Source organism: Poecilia reticulata, chromosome 16 (assembly GCF_904066995.2).
Source record: "Poecilia reticulata chromosome 16, P_reticulata-male-v2, whole genome shotgun sequence".
NCBI classification, from domain to species: Eukaryota; Metazoa; Chordata; class Actinopteri; order Cyprinodontiformes; family Poeciliidae; genus Poecilia; species Poecilia reticulata.
The window spans coordinates 24,074,323-24,099,750 of record NC_088845.1 but is presented as its reverse complement, the minus strand read 5'-3'; the positions used below and the strand labels follow the sequence as shown (position 1 = coordinate 24,099,750).

Genomic DNA, 25,428 nt, shown 5'->3' with positions numbered 1-25,428 from the left:
CAAATTTTAAATAAATGACTCAGTTAACATATTTGCAAATGTTCTGCATATTTATTACGTACACCTACATTCTGCCATAATCAACACTTTGAATTTCATTGTCACCCACTCACACAGCACTTACAATCAGGACACATTTTTTTTTTCCAAAATGAATTAAAAAAAAAAAACAAACTGGATGGCCAAATATGTGAATTTATCTGAGTCGTGGATGTAGCAGTTATTGTTTGTATCCACGCTGTGCGTTAAATATTTCATTATAACAATCAGCATGGGGAATTTGTGCGTTTCCCCGTTCTCATTTTTCATTCATTGTCTGTAGTCCCAGATCGCTGTGTTGGTAGGGCTCCTTCATTGGTGGGTGGGTGGGTGATACCCACTCCAGGGACCATCGGCATAATTGAATGAACGGCTTGAGGGATTTTCTCTACATGTTTTCCTTCATCATGCAACGCTGCAGTGAGCTTATGTCTCTTTGTTTGCTCTCTTTCTTTCACTCTTTGCAATTTTTTTTTTTACGTTCATCCTTGTAACATAACAAATATACAACCATTTGAAATAAAATTCCACAAGTATAAAGTCTCTTTCATGTTTCCTTTTTGGGGGTTGTAAATTGTATATTTGGTAATTTCTGAGTTTAAATTGGATTGTTTTTGTTTTTAACTGTGTTATTCCATGTGCAGAGCAACCAATCCAGTATTTTTCTTTTTACTTAAAAAGACAAAGTCTTCACAGGCAGAATTAAATACATATGGCATCCTGGAAGACTGTTTCAGTTTGTTTAGGAAGCTCCTATGATCATGCAAAATTTTGTTAATCCTTTAATTTATAGTAACAGGAAATACACAGTTAATCAATTGACTATTGGCGTGTTGGTTCCCCAGCTGTCAATCATGCACGTGCATGAACATGATCGACAGCGCTGAGAACCTCCTCCTGGCTCTGATTGGTTGTGTCTGTCCTAGAGGTTTTCTACTGGGATCCCTGTGAGAAGGCACAGGAGCTAGATTTTTTTCACATATCTGTCTTATTCTACTCTGCTGTGACAAAGTGATAGCTTTAACAAATACGTAAAAATCCCATTTTTATAAAAGTTACATATTGTGGTTTTAAGGAATACTGTTTTCATAAAATGGTGTTACACTAACATAAACATCATTCCTAAGAAAAACATTACCAAAATCATCAGACTATCTTTACCAACTTGCATTCTTGACATTTGTTGTCTGGGTAAGCAAAATTAACGCGGATGCTAGGGATGTGATGTAAAACACTAAATGGTTTCTACCTTCTTCTATTGCTCTAAGGTCCATATCGAGCTCTAACATTGCCAGCAACAATTTTTAGAAGTATATAGGAGTCAGATAACAGTCTTTGCTCTGCAGAAGAAATGAGGGCACCTTGACCTCCATAACCCTGACAATGGTTCACTGCCAATGTCGGGGACCTTTTCTGATAGACACTGACCACTGAACACCTCAGAACTAAATCTGGCCACCACATTGGGGATCTTGTCAAACTCCATGAAATCCTTTGGTTTGCCCCTTTTTTCTGCTTCCAACACATCAACTGTGAGAAGAAAACGTTGACATGCAGCCTAATGTATCCCACTAATGGATGTCTACATCAAGATATTATAGGTCACTTAGTCGCTTCACCTCTTATTGGTCAAAATGTTTTGCCTAATCGGTGTGCAGCAGTCTTAGATGCTGACTACTTCTATGCAAAGTGTGCAGTGGAGTTTAATAATCTATAAACCATTTTGTTTATTTTTTGGTACTAGTCATTAGATAGCTGTTCAAAATTCACGTTGACTACAGAGACGGGACTAAATCAAGATAAACTGATCTTCCTCATATCCTTCAATTAAATATCCTTCAAGGTTGCAGGATACAAAAACACATCTAGGTATTTGCAAATCTTTCTTGTTTAATCTTTCCAACAAGAAGTAAATGACTTGGAAGGGGGGGGAAAAAGTGGTTGCGTAAGTGCCTAAATACACATCTCAAGCTTTCTCAAGCGTGTTCAATGAAAGAAAGACATGCAAGAATTAAACTCGGCATGAAGAAATCCATCACATTGCTGGATGAAGCACTTGGACATGAGCAAACTGAATGTTGCTTGCCAAAATGACAGATGCTCTACAACCTGATTTCTTGAAGTATGCTGCATCTCCAATATGTATTCATTTGTTAGGCTCTAGTGGCCTTTATTTAAGAGTACCTGGAACAGTACAACAGAAAGGAAAGGAAAGGGAAGTATCAAACCCAGTTCAACCACATTGAGGAGTGCATTTACACATATTGCACGCGCACTACCAACTGAGACCCCCAGCCCCCACAAATATATATTGTTTTAGAGACTTGTATTTTATTCTTTAATCATATTTTTTTGAATAAGTGGCATTTCCAGCTGGATCTAATAGCAATAAAAACAAATAAAGCCCAGATTCTCTCCACAAAGTACAAAACTCCTGTTAAGTCATGCTTCAGTAATTGGGACTTCTCTTTAATCCCTTAAGTGTCTGAATTTAATGATCACCACTTGCAAATACAATTCTAAATTGCTTGTATATATTTATGTATATATAGTTTCTTTTTTCTAATCAAGAAGCTCATGGGGACAGCATCGTGAAGAAAATCTTCACAGAGTTTGCCCTCTGCACGCTTTATCTCTCACTTTTCAAGAAAAATATATAAAGAAGCGCAGTTAAACTCCATAAAACTGCCACAGTATTTGCCCTTGAGCACAATTTAGCTGGGTTACAGACAAGCTCTTGTCTTGGAGCCAGAGGTTGCTGGCCAGGCCAAACATCTCCTATTCCCTGCTAATGAAATCCTGAATAAAACTCTTCACTACACACACACACACACACGCACACACACACACGCACACATACATATCATTGCACAAGTACAAACACCGAACCCGTACAATCTTAGCCAGGGATTACTTTATGAAAACACTTCTTTTCTTGGTCTCCAGTCAAATTACTTCTGGGAGCTTTCATGCTTTAATCTGAACTCCATAACTTTACTTTTAAGCACACACACATGCCTGTATATTCAATCATGGGGAAAATAAATTACAGCATCTTTAAAACTCGATATCATAAAAAACAACCTTATCCTTCCCAGGCTGTAAAATTATTAAAGTCTAACCTCAATAACCCACAACATATCTCATGCTGATGAGTTACTATTAAACTGAAACACAAGCAAAATAGAAAGTTTGGATTATAAAACATAAGCACTTAAAAAGGTTAAATAGCAGCAAAGTGCTGGTTATTATACCCACTCAATTAACTGTTCAAGTGGGAGAGACATCAGCTTCCCCAGGTGCCTATCATTCTGGAAAGAGTTTAAAATCATTCCCAAACAATTTGAAATCCATCATGCTCCTCCCACCAGGGGTTGTCCAAGTCCGTTCCTAAAGGGCTCACTTTCTGCAGGTTGCAGATGTTTCCCTGTTCTAATACACCGCATTCAAATGGTTGAATTACTTTCTCTCCATGTCACCGAGTTCTCCAGAGATCTGGGAATGAACCGTCATTTTGATTCAGGTGTGGTAAACCGGGGAGAGATATAAAATCTGCGAGACACCAGCGCTTGAGGACTGACCTTGGAGATTACCGATCTAGAATGGGAATTTTTTTTATTCACCAGTAGCTAACATTAAGGGCAGTTGGTAATCTTCACAAAAATGGACGAGCCCAGTTAATTCACCCCAAGGTCACACCATATGATTTTCAGAGAACCTGATACAAAAAGCATGAGGTGATTTTAAAACTTTACAGGCCTGAAAGAGCATCTTCAAAGGTAAGGTTAAAGACATTAGATTAAAAGTAAAATCGTAAAAGCACAGATTGGTTGGAAAGGCTGTCATCTTCATTCAAAAACCACTTTGAGAACCTTGTTAACACCAGGGTTTATGTTTTATTGTCCAGATACATAAACCACTGGACTTTGAAAATGGTTTACGTTTTTTAGCATCAGTATAGCTTATACTCAATGAGGGTGATTTTAGGGTTTGGTTTGAGCTTCTGACATCCAAACAGAATGTTTTCTTTTTTTAAATATGTTTCTGTAAAAATTCAAAAGCAGCATTTATTTTTGGTGGTACCAGCCAGTGGCCAGTTCAGCTGCAGGGAAGTTGCTCTAAACATTTTTTTTAATCTGCATTCAAAGTTTATCCATTCACACTGCTCGTCCGTTTCCGAGGCTCGCTGCCTTTTTCCAGAGCCGTATATTATAAGTTTCACCACGCCGGCCTCTGCATGTGTGTTACGCGTTTTTGCTCTTGCCTGAGACACACACACACACACAGATAGGTCAAGGGAGCCACAGTGAGAGATAAACAGAAACTAATACCAAAAGGAGAAGTGAAGCTCATGTATGTGTTTGCAGGCCACGTTTGCAGAGGGTGTAATCTAGCTGTGTGGGTCTCAGCAAATTGTTGATTTAAGTGGAAGTGGAGGGAGGAGATGGGATAAAAGGCCTTTCTAGATTAGTCTGGAGCACACCACTGAGACGTGTTTTCTGCCTAGCCTTTCAGAATGCTCCAAACTTGCGTGTGTGTGTATGCGTGTGTGTGTCTGTGAGTGTGAGATGAGTAGTTGTGTGACAGAGTTCGAAATTGGTTTGTGCGTAAACTGTTGGATGCAGTTACTCTGCTGCTGATATTGGTGCGGCTGCACAGTAAATCAGCAGATTAGCAGAGCTACCAGAGCAACTATAATACCACCGAGAAGACTAATCATTGGTCTGACATCACAGTAATATTCTGTCCTGCACACAGTGCAGTTAACCCCAGGATGTGCTGTTATAAGAGAGAAACTCTGAGGTTTTACGATCACACAGCTCGCACCTAATGTCTGCGCTGGATCTATAAATTGCAGGCGGTGCATCTGTTTTCATCGTTATTTTTTTTTTTTAATGTTCCTATAACTTTATGTTTACTACATATATGTGGGTGTAGCACCAGATCTTTTACTCTAAACACTCGGAAAGTCCAGTGCTTCAAGTCGAAGTACAGATTTTGCCTGAATCGGTTTCAGATCTGTCGTTCTACGTTATTCTCCCTCTGTGTGGGACTCTGACAGCCGATGGTAAAAATAACACTAAAAACAGTCTTAAAAGGTCTAGGTGTTTGATTTAACTTGAGCTAAAAATAGCTTGAACAGCTCAGATAGTACTGTTTTTGAAAATGACGCGATCCAACGTCTTGTCTTTTCAGTTCTGCAGCAGATGTTTGAAGAATGGCAGGTGCAGCCCTTTTAAGTGCTGGGTGTTTTAAATATAAGTGGTAAAGCAAAAAAAAAAAAAAACATTATGGTGAATAGAGACCCATGACTTCTGAGCAGAGATGTTCACGAGTCATATTTTCCAATCCAAACTTATTGGATTGGAAAATAATCCAATCCTGGTGGACAATGTTAAATTGAGTCTCCATCTTTTGGTTTAAAGTGATGTTTCAAGTCTCTCAAGCCTGTATGTTAAATTAACATTTTTATCCTAAGGCCTAATTTACCAAAATAACCTTTAACATCTTAAGGTCTAGCTTTTTCAGAACACCCAATAAATATAGTAGGTAAAAAATTATTAAATGGATATAGCTTTTTTTAAAACTTGCAGGAATACCTCAATAAACTCACGTCTTGAAGAGCTAATTTCTCTGTTTTTTGTTTCATAAGTATGCTTAAAGTTGAATTCTCATACTTGGTGGATAATGCTTATAACATTTCATTATTCTTAAATTAAAAACACTTTTAGCAATTGCCAATAAATGGCTAATTTAACATGTCTTCATTGTAATATCATTACGGTCAACTTGGACATTATGTTATCGAATCTGAGCCACTGTTTGCGTTTGGATTATATTGATATGGTAGATTTGATTTTATATTTTTGTGTTTTCCAGAATGAAGTGGAAATCTTTGTCTTGCTTTGGGATGATCTTTGGTGTGAATTGGAACCATATGAGTATATTTGAGTTCAGTTGCAAACGAAACATGCAGTAATATGTGCAAATTTTTCCAGAAAAAAAAAACCCAGACTTGTTCTTTCCATCACATGTGGTTCAGTTCATGAGCAATTCGCTTTTTTCATTGATTTTGCTTCTTTCATGAATAATTAAGACCGTATAGACCATCTTTTTTTTTTTTAAATCATGCACTTGTTTATGTCTGCATATGCTTAGTTGTCTGGTGCTGAAAGTAGTGCCTAGTGAATGTGTGTATTTACAGTCCTACTTAGTATGTATGTGCATGTGTCTGTCCTTGTGGATGTTATTCAGAAATTCATTAGCATGTACTTTGTGTATTTTTATGCAGTACGCTTTTACAGGCATGCAAATGTACTATCAAGCATTAAGACACTTTTATCAAAGCATCACCTTGTTGAGGACGCTGCATAATTGTGTCTGCGGGTGTTTCTGAGAGTTTCCTGCTGTAATTTGTGCAGTTTTGGGGGCTGACCTGTGATTCCAGTTGAGTTTCAAAGTTGATTGTCACAGGATTTTTATAAAATAAAATCTTTTGAGAGTGTTTGTAATCATCATAGGATTTTGAATTTATTTAATTATTAGTCTTATTGCTGTTATTTTTTATTGGATGCCTGTCAAAGATATCTCTTGAATATGATACTGATATCTGGCTCTATTATAATCAATTATTGCCGCATTACCTGACAGGAAATTTATACCTTTTGTCTCTTGAAAGCCTTCTTGTTAATCTATTTTTATTATGTCGCTCTTTCACTTACTCTGCTTATTTTTATACCAACATTTTACCCTGTTTGCCCTTCTTTATCATGTCTGAGCTGTCGCTGAACCCCATCTGCTTCCTTCAGGCTGCGTCAATAGTATGAAAATGGTTCTCTAGTGATTTCTCATTGGTTAACATTTTTAAATGAATTCCAAAATGTCAAGTTGTTCCTTAAACCAATATTGTTATTATTACTTAAAATATTCATTCAAATATTGTGTATATTATGATTATTTTTAAGCAGATGAGAAGATCGGTTTTTCTCACAGTATTACCCTGAGTAAAACCCCCATAGTTTGACTGAGACATTGGGACTGTAAATGTTAATACCGGTATTTCAACCACAAATATTTAACTAATTTAATTTTAAATTAATTTTATCTAGCAGCTTTTGTTTAAACAGAAAAGCAGAAAATACTGCGACTGCTGCTAAATTAAGACATTTATTACTAATGTTATCAAGAATAACTGACTTTTTTATTTTATTTTATATTTGATAAGTAGTCTTAATATGTAGATTAAGCTTTATTACTTATTAGTTAGACTGTTGCATTGAATAATATGTCTTTGCCAATATTTAACTATCAAATTCCTTGTATGTGTGAGTCTGCTTTATGCGCTATAGAGCTGTTGTTCCTGTTGTTTCTTAACAAAGACTGGATTGTCAGAATAACAACAAAAAAAAACTTTAGGATTTGAAATAAAAAATACAACAGGAACCAGTATCTTTATTGCTTTTCAGAAAGAAATATTTTCTTCGATGTTCCTATTTGTTTGATTTTCTTCATGTAGTTGTTTGTAACTGATTCAAAAATGTCAAAAGTCGACATTTTGGAACGTCGCTAGAGTTATCACTTTTGATTTTTGTTGTCACATGGAACCAATCAGAAAGGCAGAAGTTGTCAAACTAGTGACCTAGCAGGATGTAGAGGAGAATGTTTCTGACCTTATTTGTCCATCCCACATTGAACTCATTTCTTACATCCGATGAAGCCAACAAATGTTTCATGAAGACAGAAACACATTCTCCTTTGTAGAAATTGATTGGCCCTTGCTGAATATGGCTGGCCACTGTTACACTTTTTATTTTTATCTATTCTAACAAGCTGTGCAGTCAGCATGGACACAATACAAGGGAGAGCCATCTTTTCTTTTTTTTTTGACAGGCCCATAAGCGCTACCCATTGCACCGTCAGCTGTTTTTCCAATACACAGGAACACTACTGGGAGACATTTTCTAGCCCTGTCATAAAACTGAATTCCTCAAAATCTACTTTAAACCTGTAAACAGCCCTGCTTTAAAAAAAAAAAAGAAAAAGTATTACATCTTCAGTTTGAGGATCTAGTAGTCAATCTGGTAGAAGTACCAACACACATAGCAGCTGCCGACTGTGGCATTAGCTGCACTGGAAGCTCCGGGTCCAACAGGAGGCACGTTCAGTGCACCACTGTGACAGAAAATACTGACTGTAGCACTCTTACCAATACCAACCCTAGAATTATCCTCTCAGCAGATGTCTCCTGAGAGCTCCCTGTCTCTCTAAAAAAAAAAACATTGATGAGGGGGACACTCAGCTTGGTTTGTGTGAAACCTGTTTTCATACTAGGTGTCAAGTATCCACTGATCTTTTTGGGGTGGGATTGAAAATGACACAGATATAACCTGATAATATATATATTTTTTTTTTTATTGTGGACAGGGTAGAATCGACTATGAAATATTACAGATTATGAACGCTGATCAAAACAGAATAACCCTGAACAACCCTTCTGCTGGTAGATATAATTTATCCGAGTAGTACACCCACATCTCCCTACAATAAACTTTGAGTACGTCATAAGGAAACAGCTATTTTAAGTCATTAGTTGTCAAAAGCAGGCATGAAATGTCTTCCTAGTCAGTACAAACTGAACTCTTTAAATGAAATATCTTGTGGCTCCATTTTGTACTGAAAGGTTCCAGTGGGATCAATTGTTCTGTAAGATTCTCAGCGAGAACCTGAAGAGTGATGAGAGAAAAACGGTCAGAAAAAAAAGAGCAGTTTTTGCAGTTATTTTAACCCTTTCATGCATAAATTATGATCTTTTGTGTCAGGATTTTTTTTCCATTTCTTTTATTTTCTTAAGGCATAAAAAAAAAAGGTAGGAAAAAAAACCTGTAAAAAATTATTATTATTATTATTATTATTATTATTATTATTATTATTATTATTATTTTTAGGTGATCAATTTTAATTTTCTCCAAATACAAAGTTATTTGAAAAATACATCAGCGGTATTGTTCTTTAGGGGTTATCAGATATATATTTCTTTTTTTTACCTGCAAGAGTCGTTTACAGTAGAAAGAGGGACCCTGTCGGTCGACATGCTTTCTTTGTCTGTCGGCCATATTGAATTTAACAAAAATTATTTCTTGCATTTGCAGCTGATGGCCAGTAGTTGATAGTGTATTTTATGATGCATTAATATCCGCTTCAGTGGTCTGTGTGCATTTATAACATAAAAATCCACAAGAAGCACAAGAAAATGGCTTTTAGATAGCTGTCCACTGTAATGCCCACTGTGCATGAAAGAGTTAAAGGAGTAACTCTTTCATGCACTCTTTCTTTTTTGGGAGTAAAAAAGTTTCACACACACTCAATGCCACTTCCCTACCTCTGCAGCATTGAGGTGTACACCATCCCTCTCCCTGAAAGATGGATATCCCCAGAGAAGTTCTATGGAAGACTCCGTTCTTTTTAAAGTCAGCATGGCAGGCGGAAAGTTGAACTGCAGTCATATTTTACCCAAGCACAAAAATATGGACTTTGTACCACTCACCCAGAGACATGAAGTCTAAATGAACTGCAGATTGAGAGGGAAACGCAGACAGAGGGGAAGTGGAGCTGACAAAAGTATGGAGTGGCGAAACAGAGACAAAGCAGCAGAGACAGACTTTTTGTTTTCTTCCAGAGTACAACCACAAGCTGTTGGTCGCAGTCTGCCAGCCCAGCTCAACTCCTCTGCCACAGATAAGCTTTTGTCAGGCTCTGTGTCTGCGTGTGTGTGTGGGCGTGTGTGTGTGTGTGTGGGGGGGGGGGGGGGGTGCGTGCGTGTGGGTGTGTATGGACATAATTCATAGGCGTAACCAAATAGAGATGTAAACATAATCTGAGACGCTCAAACACAAAAGGAGGAAAGAAAAAGGAGGGGGATTGAATTATAACTCAGCACTCACCTGGATGCGTCGCCACGTGTTCATGTATAGGTGCAAATTTTCTATGTTCTTCTTTTCTTCAAAATGTTATTGTTTCTCCATTCACTGGGCCCCTTCCGCTCTTCTCTTCTTTTTGTTTCTGCTTTCAAGCAAACATGATTTCTCTCGTAGCTAATGTGCCGTGACATTTCACGGTGCAATAGAGTTTGGGAGATGCAAGGGATTCTCATGCTGCCAGGGTCTGCGTGATAACCTCGCCGTCTGCGTGACTAGGGACTGCGGCAAGTCTGCAACTCCGGTTTTTATCTCACTCTGGAAATCTAATTCTCAAGGCAGAGTTTTTGATTCCCCCACAAAACAGGCAACATCAGGAGCGTCTGGTAAACGGCTGCTGTCACGCATGTTTCTGAATGCTCTCGGATTCAGAAACATGCTTTTAGCAACACATGATTCACAGATTTAATGTGGCATCGACTGCTGTCTGAGATTAACTCTTTTTTTGAGTTGTGACACAGGTGACTGCCACTGAAATTATCATAAGTACAGAGTGGCACATTGTGGGGATGTATAGGCTTTCCTCAGTAGGTGTGAATTAATAGCATCTTGTGCTTTGCAAAAAAATAAACGAGCGTCTGACGTAAGATTATTCAGGAGACGAAGTGATTAATGTAGAAAATTTCATTCTCAAGGAAATGATGCAATCAATCATACCTTTCGAAGGAAGTGGTTTCACTTATTCAGTCTTAAACCTATATATATTTTTTTTTTTTACATATTACAACAGTTTTATCCAAGGGGAAAGTTTACTATAAAGGTTTGTTGAAGTCAGAAAAGCGACTGGACCCGCAGAAAATGTATTGTTTTGTTTGAAAAAAAAGGTGCATTCAAACAATCAAGTAAGCAAGAGTATGCGTTTTTAAATTGCTCCTGCCTGTCATGAATAAAAAAATTAATAAATAATCTGTTGACATCCAGCCCATGTGGACACCACAAACAAAGCTGTTGAAAATCTTCACTTATATTTTTTTTTTCTTTTAATCTCAGTTTCTGACACCAAAATTATTTTTTCTAAGATCTGTGAAGTGTTTGTTATATTTATGAAAACACCAAAAACATCGCTTTAAATTTTCTTTTTGGCTAAGGTTCACAACTGTCCTCTTTGATTGAACAAACACTGGTTAAAAACTATTACTTACAGTTTAACCCAGAAAAACTGAAACTCCTACTACTGCAGCAGACAGTGACGTACCTGACATTAAAAAGTACCAGGGTGATTTAGCACTCTAATGGAAGCACAGCCTCCAAAATACAGGTGTTATTTTTGATCAAGCTTTTATTACCGGATCATCATTTAAACACATAAAACCGTTTTTTGGGGGGGGGTTTTGTAGATCGTCTCCAAACTAAGATGAAAGGTATTAACAACTGAACTTCAGATGATAATTCATCCTTTTTTTGTCTCTGCACAATTGAACTATTGTAATGGTCTGTTCACTTAGTTTATTAAAAAGATTCTGGCTCATTTCCAGGTTGTTTAAAACTCTGCTGAAAGACTTCTAACTCGCTCTAACAGAGGCAGTCATACACCCTCCACCCTCTACCCTCCACCCCTCTGTTTTAAAGTTGATAGATTGGCTGCTGTTCAAATCTTTATTATTAAATTTTAATCACAACCTTCAGAGCTGTCCATGGAGAGCTTTGTTCATATATTTCAGATTTGAGCCAAATATATATATCTCCTCCTGTAGTCTGAGCTCGTTGAGCTATTTAGTTGTCTACACCCACTGGAGGAGACCGATCTTTCCAAGCTGTTGCACCCAGACTGTGGAATGCACAGCCAGGCTTCCTATGGAGTTTGACTATGTGAATACCTTTAAAAAGCAATAAAATACATTTCCATTCTAAGAAGCTTTTAGCTAATCTAGAGCATTTATATCACATATTTATGATTGTTTCATGTTGGTATCCTGTTTTGTTGATTTTTTTTTGTGAAGCATTTCTTTGTCTCTGTAAATATATGTAAAATATGCTGTATAAAGACATTTTTACTTACTTACAGATTTCTTACAATACAGGTTGTAATTTTTGACATATTTACTCCCTATGTGAAAACAACTTAGTTTTGTTGTCACTCAAGAACATATTGATTTTTTTTTAATTATTATTTTAGTTTTTATTTTTTCTAAAAACCTGGCCTCAAACCAAAGGGGAATGTTTAGGCTACAGTTGATCAAAAAGTCGTTGTTCTTTTACAGTGGTGGATGCAGCTATTTATTTTGTGTTCCAGGCAGGTTTTGTCACTGTTCTCTGATGACACCTTTACTTTCAATTTTTCAGTTTGAGATGAAAATTTTGCAGTTTCTGTTCAGAAGCAGCAAGTCACAGCAGATTGAAGGTTTCCTATTGATCCTGTCACACACACAGACTGGTGGCCTGCTGACCATCCTATAGATTCTGCCAGCAGCTGTTAGATTTACAGGAGGCCACACTGTCTTGTATTTCACACTTTTACTGCCTATATGTCCACACCAGCTCTGTGCCAGTCACAGATGTGCCTCCTCACTTATTAACTGTATGCTGAGCCGAGGTTGATGGCCAATATTTAAAAAAAAAAAAAGTAAAAACAACTTAAATTTATTGCTATGCTAATTTCTTACTCTAACTCTAGTGTTAGGGATTTTCTCCAACTTTAGCACAAGATACATTGTTTCTCTCACCTAGAGGTACGACGACTTCAAATATTATCATTGCTTCTTAAGTATAATGTTCATATGTTAATTTAGGTTATAAAACGGTTTCCTCTTGTGTTAATTATGGATTAATGTAATTTATTGTTACCAATCTGTTGTTTATTACTTTAGGTTGTTAGATTATGAGTAACAGAAGTTTGCAGCTTCTTATTTCGTTCATCTATTGATTGAACACTTCAGAAAAACTTAAATAATGTCCACATGTTAGGTGAAAACACCAACTCTTTGTATGTGATTAAAAATCTCAAACAAAGAGACCAAAATATAAGCAATATTTATTTCATTATAACAGTTGAATGTGTATCTGATCCTGCATGATGCATAGTTTTTATACATGCAATAGAACAATAAACCTAATTTTATTTCTGTGGGTAAAAAAAACAACAATAAAAAACAAAACACCTATGTGTGTTTTCAACTAGAAAGTTTGTGCTTAAATTGTTTCTAATGGCTCACTGGAGGTTGCACAAATTTGCTCTCACCGAAAAATAAAATAAGAACAAATCATGGTTCTCTGGTTATTACACGACTATAATGACTTCTCACTCTTATTATTTCCTCAAAATTCAAACGCCAGCGAAGCCTGGGGTCTTGAAAAGGCTAATTCGATTTGCAGGCTGTCATTTCTGTCTGTGCTAAGCAAAGCCGTAAATCATCAGATGATTTCCGAGCCGGCTTCCGGGGCTGCGCGGGGCCATCTTCAGCCTCGGCTAATGGCAGATTACAAGTGAAGTGGGCCAAATATTTATCTCACTAACAACCACACCTGGGGACTAACATCTTGTCGTTTTGATTTGCCCTTAGATTGCGTTTCGGAGCGTGACAGGCGAGCGTTAGACAGTGAGAAGTGTCACGCCCAGATTCATGAGACGGTGTTTGGCAAGGCCGATATTGCTGTTTTGGCTGACTGTAGTATACCTGGAGGGAACTTGCTGCTGTCGCTGCTACACTGCAGCCAATTTAGCTGGAGCACAGCTGCTAAGAGGCTCCCCGAGGTGTGTGTATGTGTGTGTTTCAGGATTAGCCACAGCACCAATTAAAGCCTCACACTGGTTTTTAAAGGATAAATTATTAACAGCAGAAGTGACCTCTCCGGTGGCCTTTATTCCCCGCTCTGCTATCCACTTGTACGCTCGTTCGTCTCTCCAACCTTCACACACCTTTGTCAGACTTGTAGCTGTTTTATCTTTTCTTCCCTCACCTGCACTGTTTCCTCAGCAGGACTGCTGTGCTTACTGTTTACCATTTTATATTGCTGTGCTTCAGGCAATGGACAGTATGAGATTCTCATGGTATGATAACCTTGAGTAAAAATGTAAATGTACAGATAAGCACAAGATTATTCTTACCCCTTGGCAGATTTTAGAAGTTATTTGCATTCAACCAAGAAGTTTGTATCTTATCGGAAATTTGACAAGCTTTTTCTCTCTTGATCATAAAATAGGCTTTGTATTAAAGAATAGCATTGCAATAGTTATACTTTTGCTAAGGAGCTGTTTGGATGCGTTACCTAGTATTTTGACAATTAGTCTCAGGGTGTGAGCTCTAAGTCTGACATTGAAAGAAAAACTTCTACAATGCTATGCTGAAGTTACATTGTTTACATCTTTTGGATGCATCAATTCACTTGATCTTGTCACTCTGTTTTCAGACTACTAAGATTGGAGTAGACTTTTACACTTTGCATCTGATCTGCCTGGTTGATAAAGCCCGTTGCCATCACCAACAATAACATTAGCATAGAAAAAAAACTAATAAGAAACACTCTGTTGCAAAAGCATACAAAGTCAATATCTACTTCTATAATTTTATATGCTGTGTAAATGAAGATTTCCAGCTTAAGTTGTTCTAAAATGTGAAAATCATTTCAAATGGGGCCATTATTTACATTTCTATAAATTCACTGTTATGTAACATCCTCATAACAGGAATCATGATATGATTCCTGAACAGAATCAATATGCATCAAAAAAATATTAATGGTTGGTGCTCATTTATTTTCCTCTTATTGATCGCCTGTATTTTTTTATGTAAAACGCATAAAGATCAGAATTTGTCCTTCCTGGTAGCAGGAGATGAGTGTGTTTTGTTTTTTTATTGTTATTTTTTACTTTGGTGTACCTTGATGCAATTATAGCAACATGCCTATTATGCATATTTGAAAGACTCTTGTCTTTCTCACCATTATATTCCATTTCAGCTCATGAGTGCATGTTTTCTACAGCCCTCTAGTTACTTTTTCCAACTTGCAAATTAACGGATGAACCGATGGAATTAAAAGAAAGACGTCTGCTTTAGAACGGTAAACCTCCTTTGTTGCCTTTTTGAAGCTTTACCTCTTTTCCGAACGCGGTTTCCTCCTGAAATCTTTTGTATTATCGATGCCTCCAGGATGCAGTTGGGCTTGATTGTTGCTGTATGGCTGCTGCTGCTGCTTTGTCCTTTATCTCCCTGTGTTCGATACAGCAAAAGCATGTTAGCCAGTAATGGATACTTTTAACCTTTTCCGGGTAATTTGATCAGACCCTTTAAATCAATCCGAGCACGCACAGTGCCTGGGTTATGATCAGTGAGCATGTTGAGAGCTGCTCTCGCTGCTCGGCTTTAGGTTCTGAAACGGGCAAAGCATGGCAGTGTTGGATGTGATGAATCGCTCAGTTCCTGAATTAGTAATGGTGGCCGCTTTTAAGAGGACAAAAAAAAGGAAGAAAAAAAAATGGGAGGAATTATAAATTGGTTTGAAATTTAAAATCTGTAGATTAAGTGGCAAATGTCATGTGTACAGCTTTTGATGAGCATAGGGGTTTTTCATTATACAGATGCAGTTGGCTGAGTTAACATACTTCTAGTGCATTTATATAAAACACCGAATCTGGGTACTGAAGTCCTGTGTATGAGATTTATCATGCTATTCTGTCCAACTGTGAAATGGATTTATTTATTTTTCCTCTTTTCATTTTTCCTTACTATTTCTGTTTAATCTTCCACCTGAGATTTAAACGATATCTCTCTCTCTCTCTCTCTCTCTCTCTCTCTCTATATATATATATATATATATATATATATATATATATATATATATATATATATATATATATATATATAGATCTGGGTTCTACCGTTGTCTTTACAGATTTTCCCTTCAGATATCCTCAGGTCATCATCTGATCTCAGTGAACAGTCTTGGATTCCACTCAATATATTCCTGCACTCTGATCTCTTCCTCCCTCCTTTCCACTTACCCTCACACCTTCTACCCCTCCATTTTCTTCTTTCATTCTCTGAATATTTTGCCCCTATCAGGTTTGATGAAGGAATTTAATTACAGCTCAGAGAGAGAGAAAAGGGAAACGAGTCACGGAAGGCAGCAGAGAAATAATGACTAGACAGTGACCCTTAGAGCAAGGAAGGCAAAGATAACAGTGTGTTTAAATCAGACCTGGTCAGTCTGAAGGAGAGAGACGTATTGAACTGAAATTAGTGACGGCGGTATAGATTCTGTGGTGCAACCCTGAAACACACACTTTGAAATTACTGTAAAACCCCGTGCAGTGCCTAGAAGAACCGTGTGTGAAGTGAAGGGTAATCTGTGCAGCGCATCACACCTCGACGTTTCACATTCGGTTCGACTGCATGTGTAAGGTGATTTTAACAAGACTTCTTGTTTATGAGCTTTTTAGATGGGTCCCATTAACTGCATGTGGAGAAGGATACAGCAACCTTGAGTTTGTGTACAGAACAGCTCAGTTGGCTCCCATTAGTGAGTGCCTACACACACTTCCTCCTACTGATGAGAGATGAATGTGTATTCGTAATTATCGAAATCCCAATCTTGAAATGTATGTGATTTGCATAAATATTAAGAGCCCACCAGAGTACTAAGGGCTGTAATGCAGCTTGTAGCTCAACAGTGTCAAACCTTAGATCACCACTTGTCAAAATTTGTTTTATACATTTAACAGATACTTGTAGTTTTTAACTGACTGAATCCATTTCACCAATTTTAGGCAAATCTTTCGCACCATAGCAAAACAAAGGGATATGGAGAGAAGAGCATCTTGCATTATGTTATGTCACCTTCTAAGTGCGAAATGAAAATGATAAAAAAAAACATTAGTACTGCTGTATACCTTGAATTAGAGGCAATGCGAGATAGGCATCGGCCTCCATGCAATAGAGGTGGGCGGATCGATCCAAAATATTGATAAAGTCAATACCAGTATCGATATAATCAGTATCGGATTGATACTAAGATGGTAAGATCAATACTTTCGTTTCAGATTCCTTCTTGAAAATTGCTTAGTTTCTCAACTCTACCTTAAAAATGATTCTGATTTGCTCTTAAAAGATAGGTTTTTGCACTTTGTTTAAATATAAGAAAAATTGCACACAAATCATGTAATATGTTCTTAAAGATTTTTGTAGATGTCTATATATTTGTCCAATTTCTGACTGAGGTTTGGACAAAATAATTCAAAGAACAAAACAGCACAAACACCTAAAGGTTGGAAGTTTGAGGACATATCAGACTAAAATAAAAAGTATAAGTATTGGAATCACCAATACGGGCCTTGTATTAAGTTGGTAATGGACCGAAAGCAAAATATGCAGTATTACACACCTCCACTATATAACTCTCTAAGGACAAGATGGTGTAGGAGAAAGATGTATATTTTTACTCTTATTTTGATTTTAAATGATTTCCAAAGTTATGAACTTTTAAGCTTTTTTATTTTACACACATTTTGGAAAATTACGACATTGAAGCCTACTTTGCTCATACCTGCTTGAAACCACAACAATCGTATCATTGCATTTAGTTATTTTTACTTCACTTTGCGTAAATTGCCCATGCACTATAATTATTAAACTCTAGTTTTGTTCAGCTCAGGATAGCCTTAAAGAAGCAATGGAAAATAACATTAGGAAAGAAAATGAATCAATTTTTTTTGTATTTTCCATATGCACTAAATCTTCTTCTTCCTAAGCTGGAAGCCACCTCTCGGTTTTGTGTAGTTTCTCGGAAAACGCATCGTGCGACCTGAGCCGGCATCTTCACTGGTGGTGATAAATAACAGCAAATCGGTGGTTGACTGGAGCAGCACCCACTATCTGAATAAAAAGTAACTGAGTCATATTATCTGCCACCAACACGTTTAACCCTTTAAAATGGGAGGATCGGACAAATACTTTATGTAGAGCGCTCGCTCGGTTTTAACCCCACTGAGTTCCACTGATCACTTCCTGTGGTTAACATGCTTTTGTTATTTGTGGTAGGCCTGATGTGAGGAGGCTGATCTTTTGTGTCCATGTGAACTGTTTTTATTTTTATTTATTTTAAGAGCTGAGGACTCTCCTGTATATTTTGTAATGTGACACCTTTTTCACCAGCACTTCCTGCTAGGATTTCCGCAAAGGATTTCCTCAGATAATGTTGCCCTGCTTGTGCAGTGCAATCACTCTAATTGATTCGCTGATTAGAACATTCCTCAACCCCCAGATATAACCGCAGACAAACGCAAAAGCGTCACTTGCTGTTGTTCGGTTTCTCATTACACACCCGAGCCAGCGCATTCACAGGACAGATACACACACTAACTCCTATCTTTTTAGCTTCTCATTGTTGCCTTGGAAAAACATTATTCTGTCTATAGTCTCCATTCTTTCACCAGCCGCTATATAAGCATTCTCTCTCTTCCTTGCGCCCTCTTATTCTCATGGTAATTTGGCTGCCTGAAAGGACTGCCGGAGGATTGTTCCTTCTCATTCAACAAAATACAGTAAAAAGTCATTCCTGGGATTAAAAAGAAAGAATGGAAAAAAAAAAAGCTCTGCGGTGGATTTCCAGGGCTCCGTTGTCATGTCTGCAGTAGCCTGTCGTCTTCCCTCCCCCTGTTCTCATGCTAATGAGCCAGAGCCTGATTGTTTCCTCATATTTTAATCTCCTGTATGTGTTTGAGCGGAAAGGGAGGTGGGCAAGAGCTTGGTGGAAGGTGTGGGGGGTTTAGACAGAGTGAGACACACGGTGGACGAGGAGGAGAGAGAAGGGCACAGGGAAGGAAACGTGGAGAAAGTTTAAAGACGAAAGACGAGGAAATGAAGGAGGAGGAGAAATGACTAACCAGAACACTGAATAGGTGAGGGACATGAGAGGGGAAGATGAGATTGTTATTATGTGGGGTAGGAGAGCCGCCAGGGCTGAGCAGGCGCCAGCATTTCATAAGAAGGCATCTTCAGCTTATTTGCTGTTACAAAGAATATTTTAATAAAGCCTTACTTAAATTTTACAAAAGATTCCTGCAGAACAATGAATCATCTGTGCTCTTCCCTCCTCTGTAGGTTTTCACTAGACCAATCACGACTGCGAAGCCCCATCCTCTGCCGCTGTCCAGGCACATACCTCTGGGTTGAACACTAATCAGGGCCAATGAGAGGAGGAGTGAGAGAGACCTCGCTGAAGAAACTCACATAGCATTTACATAAATATACATAATAAAGGAGCTCTTGGAATGCTCCCCCTCCAATTTGTGTAATGAGCGAGCCAGAGGTCATCCAATCCACAAAGAAGGATGTTTCGATTTCTTTCTTTTTGGAGTCGATTCAAAAAGGTGGAGATACAATCATCTGGGTGGGTTCTCAAAAGTCTGAAGTGGTGAAATGTTTTCCTTGGATATGACGCAGGAAAGGTTTTCATTAGGAAGAGTGTACTGTAGGGCAACCGCTGTGGTCACAGTTGTTTTGTTTGTTATACACAAAGCAAAGACCGCATTTAAACAGCAACATGTTGGACTCGGCATAAGAATATGATCGGTGGCTTTGAATTTTAAATAGATCCAGGGCTTTTATATTGAACTGGTTTGTTCTTTTTTTTTGAAAAGACTGAGGCAGATTTTGAAATGAAACTCCTGTCAGCTTACATTTATTCCAGGTCATAAGGTTGTCGCATCGATAAGGCCACGTGGGTTGAAATATGACAGGGTTTGTTTTCTTCGGGAAATAAATTGGAAGCTGTTCTTCCACATTGTCACTTTAATTCAATTAATTTCAGTTCAGTTAAATCCATTTCAATGAGTCAATTAAGCGTTTAATTCTATTCTATTTATTTGCTTTACATTGACAGCTCACAGTTTATTTGATCTGTTTTCAATTGTGTTTAGTTTTTAGCTCAACTTCAATCTAAGTTCAATTAATTTCCATTCAATTTAATAAAGTTTATTTACTTTAGAGATCCAGTTCACAGCAAACTAAGACTCCTAATCATTTCTTTATAATTTAGTCTAATTCACTTTATTTGAATCCAGTTAATTTATCCAGTTCAGTTCAAGCTGTGAGCCTTTGTCATGGAGTCATCTATGAACCCTCAAATTTAATGCAACTAAACCAAGACTAAATACTAGATGATATTTATTTCCAGTTTTTAGATTGCTTGACGTAAATAGTTATTTTATTTTATTTTAGGTGTTATATGCAGTCAGTCAGTGTGGCATTTCTTTTCACTGGTATCTTCCTGGTAGGTCTTGTCGTCTTTAAAGTAAGAACTGTATTTTGTTAGCTTGAACATTTCTAATTCTCCTTATGTCCTGATGCTCTCTAAAGAATCCATCTGGACGTCGTACATTAACTCCACTGGGGACAGAACAGTGTCCCAAATGTTCCACATTGTCTTTGTGGAACATTTCTTCTCCGTTTACAAGAAATGTTCCAAAACAGAGAAACATTCTTCAAATGTTGTGGTTGCGATGTTAAGTAGCCGCATGTTCCCTGCAAACATGCAGCTTATCGGCCAAAACCAATAACAAAAGCCTGTAATTGGCAAAACAGAGATGGTCAATCAGCTGTGTGTTTCCCCGCCTCCCAAGATGCAAATGTCTGTCAGTCAGATTTACGGTGTCAGCAAACTGAATTCAAACACAAACTTTACCATTCCAAAAACAATTGAAACTGCTATTTTGCAAAAAAGAAAAAAAGAAAAAAAGGAAAATCACTATTTTCTCAAAAATGGTGATAATAAGGTGAATAATGCTCCATGTTGTTGTCCCAGATATCTTGGGAAAGGATAGAGGATTTTATTGCATCAGTTTTTACGACGCCTATAAAAAAAAGAAAAACAATGCTAGGGCTACACAAAATGCTACGAATTTTATTGTTATTGTTATTGTAAATTGTTATTGTTTTGTTGAGATAAAACATTTAATTTTCTAGATGGAAAGATTAATCACTGTCTTTAAGAATATTACAATCTCTAGAACTACATTATTTTGCCCATACACATCATACACAAGTGCAGAATACCAAATAATTTTGGTCAAATTACCCAAAATTCTCCTGAACTTTAAAGCTGACATATGTAAAGCTTATAAAAAATGCTCAGTCTAGCTAGATTGGCCAATGATGACTGCAGATAAACTTTCCTGAAACGGTAACTTGCTTCTCCACCATTAGCACATTTAGCCGGGATTAAACGAGTTTGATTGACAGTGCTAAGTCCTTCCTCCTAGCCCGGATTGGTTGTTTTTGGTTGGGAGCGGTGCATTTTTTCAGACAGCAATAGTAGCTCAGAGAGGAGGCGGAGGAGCTTGATCTTTTCACAGATTCTCTGTCTCAAAGCTACTTACTGTCACAACATGACGGCAGTTTCAACAAATATGTAAAAACATATTCTTTATAAAAGTTACATAGGAACCCTCACTGAGCCTTAATCCCAAGAGCGATGAACTGACCAGGCTAATTCCGATTCAAATCAGTCTCGAGTTGAACAGCTTACCCGTACGCTCTCGCACAGCCTACCCCTCACCTCTTTCTGACCTCCTCAACATGGCTGCCACAGGAATTCACCGAAAGTTCAGCAACCCACCGCAGTCACTCTCCATCACCTCCTTATCTCTCGCCAGGTCACTGAGCATCAAGTGCAAACCGGGTGTCCTCAGGGAATGTTTGTGCAACTTGTTTATGACATCCCAAGTGTGTGTTGATGCTGTGGCTGTCGATGTTAACAAGAGAGATAGAGAGGTAGAATGCTGGAACACGCCGTTCCGTCGGGGAACAGTGTAGCCGACCTGATCTTCTGAGGGGGCAGCGGGGACGGAGTCAGCTGGAAAGAAAGCGGAAGGAGAGATGACGAAGAGGACACAAGAGGAGAGCGAGCGAGAGTGAAAGTAGCTGAAATATAAAATAGCTGAAAAGTGGCGAGATAAACTGAAAGCAAGTTAAAGGTAATGACAAACCAACAAACCTGTAGGCGGTGATGTTGCAAATCTTTTTTTTTTTTTTTAGTTTAAGTATGCCCTCCATAGTAAGGTTTCACTTGATAAAATTAAAACCTTGTTATCAAAAGGGGGAGAGAATTTACTCACAAAATTAAATATAACTCTAATGTCCGGGTTTAGATTTCAACTTTAATTTGATTCCCACAACCTTCAAAATGCTGCAGACACCCCTCGCACTACTGCTTTGATTATATTTAATAGGTCATAGAGGGTACATTTCAGATAGTCTGCTTTCTGCATTTTAATTAAAGAGCAACTTTTCCATTCGGACTGGCCTCAAAGTCATCTAAAGTGTCGGCTGATGAAATTTGCAGACACCCCCGTAAACCTTCATATCCTCCACTCATTTGTATTTGAAAACGAGCATCGTGCCTGCAGGGTTGAAAACCCTTAAGTTTCCATTAATGTTATATTATTTTAGTGTTAAGTGAATCCAGAGCTATTTTGGTGTAATTTATTCATCACTCTAGCCGACGTTTGTCCAGAGAGAGGAGATTATCATAGTAATATCATGGTTTCAACAAAAGCTCAAACTTTTAATTAATCAGGAAAAGGAAGCACTGACATTTTTCTTAAGAATTGTGACAAACTAGTGTTTTCACATAAGATGAGGATAGCTACAGAGGGCCATTCAAAACTTATCAGACTGAATACATTGAGTGCTGTTGTTTTTACCTGAAAACCTCTGTAACATCAGCACTTGCTCTCTTGCTTACTGTGGCCACATGCCGTGATGCGCATAAGCATATGTTGCCATCAAACCTTTGCAGATTCTTTGAAAAAAAAAAAAAAAAAGTAGAATGAGCTCAGAAACGTATAAAAGGTGGTGAAAGATGAAATTGGATTACAAAAATAAGCAAAGCAACAAAAAAAAAACCTTAAGTGAAAATGAGCTCAAGAATCTGGCTTTAAACAGGTATTAAACATGATAATTGATATTATTAAGCAGCATGACCTTCAGTTTTGAAACAGAGAGAGTCAGCTGCAGATGTGGATTAGCAAAATAATTTTTTTTTTCGGATTTTTTCTAAGAAACGTCTTTGCAGAAGGATCAAATGGTTTGCTTTCGGTATAAGACATCAAAAGCTGCAGCTAATACCTGAAAGAGCAGATGTTATTTTCATCAAATGATCATAACCGTGAAACTGAACCTCATGTAAGAACAAAAGACTATTTTCTACTTTCTTTATAGACTCTTTTCATGTTATGCTATTATGTTAGCAGACACGTGTGTTTGATTTTTTTATTTGTGAAAACCGTAGTATCAAATATTCATTATAACCACATTTGATAACATTAAAACAGTAACTTTCAATCAATATAATGATAGAGCAAAACAAAGTAGCACATGAAATGATATTTACATTTTAACCTTTTTTTTCCCCTCAAAGCAAAATCTGAAGAATGTGTTGTGTGTTTTTATACAGCCTGCTTTACGCTGATGCAAGATATAATATCATGAAACATAAGGAACATACGAGACAGATCATTTTACAATACTTATACTAAACTTATAGTCAGTACTACAGTGGAATAGCTTAGATTAAAGGTACATAATGTGTTAGAGTGGCCCAGTCAAAGTCCAGACTTAATATGGAATCTGTGGAAAAACCTCTTAATCAATGCTCACAGCTTCTTTCCATCCAGTCTGACTGAGGTTAAGCTGTTTTGTAAAGAATAGAGGACAAAAAGATTTCAGTATCTAAACATGAAGAATGTTAGAAACACATATGTTTACCCCTGGAGCGGTAATGAAATGTAGATCTACAAAGTATTCACTGTAAGTGGCTGAATACAAATGCACTCCCACTTAGCAAATCCTTAACGAAAAGAAAAAAAAACATGAATATTTGTTCATAATTGTGCACTATGTACTGTTGGTCTATCACATTAAAACATCCCAATAAGATTCTCTAACGTCTGTAGTTGTAATGTGACAAGATGCAAAGAAGTTCAAGAGCTGTGAAAGATATCGCCAAGACGTGATATGTCTTTGTTTATTCTTCATTTCCTCAGGATATTCTAGCATATGATGACTGTTCTTCTTTGGTTCTTGTAAGAGCTTGCAGCATCCTGAAACCCGTGAGTTGTTGCCTCCTCAGTATTTCTGGCAAGCAATAGCCAAAGCTTATTTTAGCTGTGTATATTTGTAATCTATACCCTGTTTTTATTCTGCTGTTTTCATAAGCTCTTCCTTAAACCTTTCCGCCACTGTGCTTAAAGGCATAGTGAGTATGAGAGAATCTCAGAGCTGGACCCAAAAATAGCCCGCATTCTTTCCTCTGTGTTTCAGGAAGCATCAGAAGAGGCCGGAACAAGCCTCCCGCCCCCCTCTCCGCTCCCATATCCCCCTGCTTTTCCTTTGTCTTATCAAGCCTGTTATTTCCACTAATATGCTCTAGTTTTATCATCACCAATAGCCATTTATGTTTGCTCCTTTATCCCAGCGAGTCACCCAGAGTTCAAGCTTTTTGGGGACTGTGCATTACCTTTAGCAACATCTCTATTAGCAGAATTACCTACAAAATGTATTCAGTTCAGGTCTTTGTCCAATAATAACAATAATAAAAACATTATGAGTGATGATAAATGGCCTGTACTTGTAAAGAATTGTATCAAGTCCAGACGACTTCAAAGTGTTTTACACTACATTCAGTCACACACACACACACGCACACACGCATTCACACACTAAAGATGGTGAGCTACTGGATGGTAGCCACAATTATTGAACATTTTTACATCTTTCCAAAAGTAACCTACTAAATAAGATTCAAGAGGGCAGCCAGACAAATAGAGGAGAACTTTGCATGGTGTTGCAAATACAATTGTCTGCAGATCTGTGTGGATGCACACTTTTGCTTTCGGTAGTTATAGGGACGTTTCGGATTAACCTGCCTATATGTGAAATGTCTGGTTAGAAAAGAAGGTGTAGGATGGTGAAAATAATTCAAAAGAATTGTATTTGAAATTAGCATGATGAACTAAGTCCATAATGGGAGCATATTTGAATGCAGGAAAGGTTCTGATAGATTAGGGATGGGGTGATTTTTGATCATAAAACATAGGAAAAAGGAAAAATTACAAGAAAGGAGACAAAACTTGCTACTTTCTTTCTACTGATTCTGATCCAGCTGATTTTAGCATTTCATGGTTTGCCATTCCATGACTGTAAAGGGTTATTCTACTTAGATTATGAACAAAATGAACCTGTTTGATCCTAGTGATTGTTCACATTGTGGATGTGAACAATCACAAGCATTCACTGGCAGATATAGATAAGACTGTGCTAAATCTAGAATTAACCCTTTACTGACGATTTATATATATATATATATATATTAATAATAATATATTAATATATTTCTATATTAATCCTTGTCCCCCTAAAAATGTTTCTGGTTTCACTTGAAAATATCTTTCGATACTATCCACCTCTTGTGTCACTAAGAA

General features: G+C 37.4%; 1 protein-coding gene across 3 annotated transcripts in view; it reads left to right on the top strand.

Annotated features, from left to right (window-relative positions):
• The window catches only part of LOC103478357 (RNA-binding motif, single-stranded-interacting protein 3), a 149,767-nt gene that overhangs the window by 14,133 nt on the left and 110,206 nt on the right, over positions 1 to 25,428 (top strand). The window contains exon 1 of one of the 3 annotated variants that reach the window (XM_008432138.3): positions 23,964 to 24,057. The exons of the other annotated variants lie outside the window; for them this stretch is intronic. The gene's annotated coding sequence lies outside the window, so the exon portion shown is untranslated. Of the gene's footprint in view, positions 1 to 23,963; positions 24,058 to 25,428 lie in introns of those variants that run through there. 3 annotated transcript variants of the gene reach the window in all.